This window comes from Varanus komodoensis, unplaced genomic scaffold, assembly GCF_004798865.1.
Source record: "Varanus komodoensis strain SLA01 unplaced genomic scaffold, ASM479886v1 scaffold41, whole genome shotgun sequence".
Lineage (NCBI taxonomy): Eukaryota > Metazoa > Chordata > Lepidosauria > Squamata > Varanidae > Varanus > Varanus komodoensis.
In genome coordinates, this window is record NW_025335954.1 from 235,415 (window position 1) to 243,365 (window position 7,951).

The window sequence follows — 7,951 nt, forward strand, 5'->3', positions numbered from 1 at the left end:
TTGCAGGGAACTGAAAGGCAACCCAGTTAATTGGTCCCTGAGGCATAAAGTTGGACGGTCACCTGTCCCTTTCCCTGGTCATAAAAAGACGACGACAACAACAACAATATTAATAACTAACAATGTGCTGCCTTTTTGTGATGCTGAAAGTCTGTTTCCTGAGGTAGTTGCCTCAGTCTACTTTATAGTAGGCAAATGTGCAGGCCAGAAATATAGGTTCTCTTAACAATTTTATTTTTGGAGGGCAAAACACAGACTTGTAAACTCAGTCACAGAGATTGGCCTTCCCTGATTGATGATCCTATTCAGTTCTGTTTAACTGCTTCCTATCAACCATTGCTAAAAGATTCATGGATCTTAATACATTAGAAGGTCCCCACTAAAGCGTTCTTGCAAACTAAATGATAGAGAGACCAGGCAGATTTTGATGAAACAGATCTATTCTAAAAAGTGTATATCTATATATTTTGTGTATGTAATAACCTATATTTTATAGGTTTAAAAGTTTGCAAAGAGCTTTCCATCCAGCATGCTAGTCAAATTAACTGTAGACATGAACTGTGCAATGTCAGATAAGTCTATGCTACTCAGAAATGACAATGAGTTCAGTGAGACGCACCCCCAGGCAAATGTATCATAGTGGGCTGCTTCCTTCCTTCAGAGGATAGTCCTCTCTTTGACGGGCTGCCAGAAGACCATCCATGGTTTAAAGAACTCCTCTATTTGCAGAGTTGCCCAGTTCAACTCCAGCATAAAAATAAAGCACCGTAACAACTGCCAATCCATAGTTAGACAAAAAACAATTAGGTAAGCAGAAGAGGTATCTTCAGGGACCTTCAGTGTGACCCAGTTTACTTGCTCTTCAAGCTCCCATTCCCATAAAGTCTTATTGCCCATTCACCTAATCCATGTTGGGATGCACCCTTGGAGAAGGCTTCCGAAAGAGCTCCTCATGCAGTGGAAAGTGCATGTGGAAGAAGGCAGTTCAGGTTGCAGGCCATGTAGGGAAGTTAAGGCTAAAAGCTGCCCTTTGAATTGTGCTTGCAGGTGAATGGGAAGCCAGTGGAGCAGTTTTATAAGTTCCAAGCAATTGGTTTAATTGGTTTGTAAGCAGTCTTCAAAGGCAGGCCCACATAAAACATTTTGCTGAAGTCTAATTTGGATTTAACAGGACTTGGGCAACAAAAGCCAAGCTACTTTCCTAGGAAAGTCCAGAAATGGTTGACTGAATGTTGACAGTCTGAGGTTTATCTGATGTGGGTGGTAGGGATTATCTCTGTGAAAAACAGTCACGAGTGAATCAGCTTATGCACACCTGAATACTGTTCACAACCATTTGGTTTATATCCAGAAATAGACATTTTTAAAAGCTTGCTTCACTGTTGTGAGATGGCCATATATTATCCTTCTTTCCTTTACTCTGCACTTGCCAGCACTTTCTGTTCTGCAAAAAGCCCTGCGGGAAGAGTTACCTGATGACCTGTAGTGAGAGACTTTTATTTAACTCTGGAAACCAGGGGAGCAGCAGACTGGCCACCAGCAATTGGACAGTGGAAGCCAAGACTCTCATTCTCCCACCACCCAATGCCATCTTGGGAGTAAAGGAAGGGAAATGCCCACTACTGGACTTGCAAGGAAATATCCTTCTCATTGGACTTTTCCGCCTGAAAGCAATTTCCTTTCTAAACAATTGAATGAAGGGGGGCAGGGGGGAATTCAAGGGACCTGTTCAGCCCTGGGCTTGTTTTTTTTCAGCCCTCTGGAAACCTTCAAACCCCTTCACAGATATTGCCTCAGGGGTACTGAGAACTACCCTGGAAGATACCTTTGCTGCATTTATAGACTGCTTTTCCATATGCTGTAGGTGGAACCAGGAGGGAACACTAAACAGTCCTTTGCCTCAGGCTAGGCCTTGACTACAGAGCCCAAGATGGCCCTCTTGAAGTTACAAAGCAGAGTTGGCTTGCTTCAGGCTGCCTGTGAGAATTCATGAACTAGGATTTCCTGGTTCACAGCACTGTTTCTTAATCTCTGTGACTAAATAAAACTAGCTCTCAAGCTAGCCCTGCTGTGACTTTTCCTCCACCTGCACATGGGGCACAGGGGTGAGAAGCAGGATGGTATCACACACTGGCCCTTGCATAAACCCTAGAAGCAGGACTGGAAGGGGCCTTCCATGGGCGTAGGAGTTTGGGGGCAGGCCAGGGGTGCAGCCACATCCCCCCAGTTGCATCTTTGCTTTATGTGTGGCAAAAATGTCTGAACAAGACAAAACAAATTCTCTTTCCCAATATTTGCTGCTGAAATTAAGCTTTTGCAAATATGTCATGATTGATTATTGCACTTGGATCCACATTTTTAAATTTTGCAAGAACCCAGGCTGGCTTACATGATCCTTCTCCTTGCGTTCTAGGTGTTCAGCAGCCCAAAACTTGTTGGCATGCCAGCTCTTGTCTAGTCTCAATATTCATTTGCATCAGCCACAGTTCATTATAATTAGTACATCATATATTTAAAAAAAACAGAATAAAAGCTAAAAAATGCTTGCACAAATAACCTTCTACCACCTTTGGCTGGCTGCCCCTCTCGGGCAGAGATAGCCTGGTTCATGAAATCTATAATTTAGTAATTGTTAAACTAGATTACTGCAATGAACTGTATATGGGGCAGCCCTTGAAGTTTGCTCAGAAGCTGCATCTTGTGCAAAATGTGGCAGCCAGATCAATAACAGAGATGAGACAATCTGAGCACATAACACCAATTTTGGCCTGCCTGCCTGCTTCGGACCCCAGTTCAAGGTGCTGGTTTTAACCTATAAAGTTCCCCATGACTTGGGACCACAATACCCGATGGAATGCCTCAGTCCACCAGGACTCTACTAACTGCATTTGAGGCCTTCCTCTGACTGCGAGGGAGCCCCTCAAACTAGCAAAAAAGGAGGACTTTCTTACGAGTGGGCCCTGACTGGAGAAAGATCTCCCCGAGGTCTGCATGGCCCCAAGATTGGTATCTTTTCAGTGTCAGGTTAGAACTGCCCTCTGATTTCCAGTGATTCTCTGGTGGGATAAGTCAGCTGCTTGAACAGATCTGGTTTTTGCTGAAATTGTTTTAGATATTTGAACTGTTTTAAATGGCATATATTGGAAATTGACACTGTATTTTTTGTATTTCCATTATTATTACATCCATTTTTATAATTGTAATTCTGATAAACTGTTGTGAACTGCCCAGAGAACTTCAGGCACTGGGTAGTATAGAAATGAAATTCATCGTCAATACCAGCAGCTTACCGGGAACCGAGTTTACTGAACAGATGTTGTTTCCAACAGCTGTGTGGAGCATAAATGGATAATCAAGGTATGACACACTAAGTCCCTTAGATTATAAACACCTTTGTATATGTCTTTGCATAAAGATATTACATATGCATTTACTTTTTGTTAGTTACCTTGGCTACTGTTGTCTAGGCAACATGGATTTCCAAACAGCAATCTGTCAAAAGCTGAAAAAACTACAAGGCATCTCAAGGCAGCTGAAACACAGAGTAGAGATAAACTACTTAAGAACACAACCTAGTAGCAGAAATATAAGAGTATTAAAATACCCAAGACCCCACCTTCCTGATATCCTGTTTGTTTGGTTTCCTTTTTCTATTTCTTTTCAGTTGCTTTGCACTCGAGACATTGATCTACTTTAGATAAATGATAAGGAACATAATTTGCAGTTCAGAGCACATGGGGAAGAAAGAGAAAGCAGTGCAACCAACAGTTTGGAATGCTCTATTTAGTTTACACAGCTGTTAGGCTTTGTCTGTGCACTTTTAAAAATTGCCTGTAAAGGGGGGAACCTTTGTTCTCCTATCCTGAAATCTGGCAAATTTGATGTCCTGTCTGTGCATGTTTGTAGGGATGACTGTAACAATGCTGCTAGCAAGAATTGTAGAAGAAGGCCTGCAAAATTCCTGCAACAGAAGTTATACAGTAGTACCTCGGCTCACAAATGCTTCAGTTTATGACCAAATCGGGTCACAAACAGAAATTTCAGAAAAAATTTACTTCTATCAAACTTGGGACTCTTTTTATTATTGGCTAGAGAAACAGGACTTCGCATAGATTTAAATATGTTTTTAAGTTATCATAAATGGAAAAAGAAGGGTGTGGGGGCTGACCCAGCAGGCCCAACGTTTTTGATGATGATTGCTGTTTTTAGGGGGTTTTTTTGTTTTTTAGGATTATAATTTCAAATAAAATTTATTAAAAAAAAAAGAAATTTCAGAAAAAAAATGTCTCAGGTCGCGAACTCTGCATTGGGTGACAATCGCAATTGTGCCCATCTTCTCTGCATGGGCGCGATCGCGGTTGTGCGCGGCGGGGGGCGGGTGGATGGGAGATGGCTGCGATAGCAGTCATGCTCGTGCAGGGAAGACGGGCATGATCGCTGTTGTGCTCAGAGACAGAAAGACAGAAGCCGTTCGCAGTCTCCATCAAAGCCAATTGGAAAATGAACTGAATGATAACTGAAAAGAAATGAGGCAAAGCAGTTTAGATGAATGGAACAAACAAAGGATGGAACTTTAAAGATATTTAAAAGGAAGGAAACAAGGGAAAATGAAATGCAGAGCCCTTATGAGGAATATAAGAGAGATTCTTAATAGGGATACATGAGAGATTCATTTCAATTTGTTTTCTTGTTTTACCCTGTTCACCAGTTGTAGCTCATACATAGCCTTGGGTACAATGTGTGCAATGTGATTCATGGACCAAATCACATTCGACAGCTTGTGTAGTTTTGCAAGATGCACATGAAAAATACACTCAAATCTGCTTTAATATATGGGAGAAGAATGCACGCATTTCAGAAATGCATAACTAAGGAGGATGTTTGAAAAACGCATGTGAAAAATGCATGGGTTTTCATGCAAAAAATGCTTGTAAACTCACATTGGAGATGGAATGAGCTTCAAGATGGAATCCAGAGAACTTTGGTGAGCTCAAGTTTTGCTGATTTGGAGACCTCTGGTTTTACGGCAGCCACACAACTTTGCTGCCCGGAGTTGGTACATTAGATATCCTTAGCGCTTACAGTGTGTGTTTGACTTCAGCATAAAATCTGTTCAAGTAAGCAGGGGGCTTAGGTACAAAGGGATGTGAGACAGAAAGCTTAAGAAAGGGGCGAGCAACAGGGTCTGAATCTTTCTGCTAGGAATAGGGATGAAGAAGCAAGGGAATTGTAAGGCTTGGGGATGTTTTGATCAGGAAGATGAAGGTTTATAGGGGCAGGATAGGAGAATTAAGATGTAGCCACCTAAACTGATGAACCCAATACAGTACAGAGGGACCCAACGCCATTGGGCTTCAGGAGGCTCAACTGTGCTATACTGTGTTCTTGGTTATTGGGTCTCTAGTACATCAAAATTGGCACAGAAAGGCTTTAAAGTATAAACTTATTCTCTGTGCTGATGATTTTCTATTCATTGTGGAACTCCAGTCATCTGTTCCAGCTTTGATGGCAATGATTTTGGATATTTGCCTGGTTATTTTATTACTTGGTCAAAATCAGAATGCATGTCTTGGAGATAATGCTCCCCATAGTTTGTTATCTAGTTGGCAATTTAGACTTTGTGACAATTAACTAGTTGACAATTTAGACCTATTACTTATCTGAGAATGCTCGTCCCAAGAGACATAAAACAAATATTTATGGTAAATTTGAGTATGTTGATTGTCCACATCTCATGAGCATCTATAAAATTAAGCCTATGGGATAGGGTAAATGTACTTAAAATGAATGCAATACCTCAAATTGTTTGTTTTATGGAGTATTCTGGGAAGTATTTCCCAAAGCTTAATGCTTTACTTTGTAAAATGTATGGTTTTCCTCTCCACCATGAATATCCTTGAAAAGATGTGACTTTTAACAAAGGGGATGGATCTGGCCTCCTTGACCTTTGCCCTCCTTATGCCATTAGGCCTATTTGTTGACTTGGAGTAGATTTTGATATCTTCCACTTCAATTAGATTCCTCTCCCTGGTCACTTTTGGGATCTTCATTTCCCAAGTGGATTCTGCTGGGCTCTTGCCATACCAGTACAAATAATTGTAATCTCCACCCCCTGCCCCTCCCCCCATGGCAGCTGTGTATATTTTCTTGTCAACTGCATTTTCATGTATTTTCATACTCAAAATAAATCTTAAGGGGAAATGCATTGTTAAAAATTGGCAAGCATACATTTGTTTGGTGGACTTGGACAAAAAGGTTGATTTTTATCTTGGATCAACTTGTTGATGAAAATTCTAGAATTTTAGAGGCAATCATGTGACAAAAGAATGATAAAACCCCTGGTCCGGATGGGCTATCAGCCGGATGGGCTACCAGCCGAATTTTACAAATCTTTTGAGGGAATTTTTGCTACCTTTCTCAAAGACATATGTAATGAAGCATTGTTAACTGCTAAAATACCAGATACCGCTTTCTCTGCGGTGGCGCCCAATCTATGGAATGTGCTCCCCAAAGAGGTCCGCCTGGTGCCGTCATTATTTGTTTTTCGGTGCCAGGAGAAGACCTTTTCATTCAAATGTTATTTTAATTGTAAATATTGTTTATTTATTTTATTCTTTGGCCAGGGCGACTTAATTTATACTGTTAAATTATATAGTTTTATAGGATGTTATTTATTTATGTTTGTGAGCCGCCCCGAGGCTTCGGCGAATCGGGAGGCATAGAAGTTCCCTAAATAAATAAATAAATACCTGGACAGAGGCAAATATCACATTAATACCGAAAGAAGATATGGACTTAACACAGATTCAAAATTGCAGACCCATATCATTATTAAATGTGGACTATAAAATTTTTGCCTCTATATTGGCAGAAAGGTTGAAGATGTTTTTAATAGACTTTATTCATCCAGTCCAAAATGGTTTTCTGCCTAAAAGACAAATGAAGAACAATCTGAGGACTATTTTGGATATCCTAGAATACTACGAGACACACAAGGAAAAATCAATGGCTCTACTGTTTTTAGATGCCCAGAAAACCTTTGATAATGTTAATTGGCAATTCATGATGCAACAGATGGACCAAATGGAATTTGGGGGAAAATTTATGAATGCGATATCAAGGATCTATCAAAGACAATCGGCCAGGATTTTAATTAATGGAGAACGTACAAAGGCTATAGAGATATAAAAGGGTACAAGGCAGGGATGCCCGCTGTTACCCCTGCTGTTCATCCTGACTTTAGAGGTCTTGAATAGAAATATTAGTGATGGCAAGGACATTAAAGGTACTAAAATTAGGGATGAAAAGTATAAATTGCAAGCATTCGCAGATGATTTGGTCTTTATAATAGAGGAACCTTTTGTAACAATCCCTAAACTTTTACAACGGATTGAAGAATATGGTGAGGATATGGGGATGAAAATAAATAAGGAAAAAATGAAACTTTTAGTTAAAAATCTTATGCAAGATCAGAAAAAAAGACTCCAAGAACAAGTGGACTTGCAGATTGTCAAAAAGGTTAAATACTTGGGAATCTATCTTACAGCTAAATGCACAACTTTGAAAGAAGACAATTACGATAAATTATTGAAGGATATTAAAGGTGATCTGGAAAAATGGGCCAATTTACAATTGTCTTTGATGGGAAGAATAGCACTTGTTAAAATGAATATACTACCAAAACTTTTGCTTTTGTTCCAAATGATTCCCATAAAAATTGATAAAAATTTTTTTGAGGATTTAAATTTTCAAATTTCGAGATTTATTTGGAGAAAAAAGAAAGCAAGGATTAAACTGAAAATGCTTCAGGAAACCAAAAAGAATGGGGGTTTTGGTTTACCGGATTGGATGTTGTACTATCAAGCGTCTATTTTAACTTGGCTAAAAGAATGGATAACCTTGCGAAATAAGAGAATTTTGTATCATGACCTTCAAGATACAAAATTCTCTT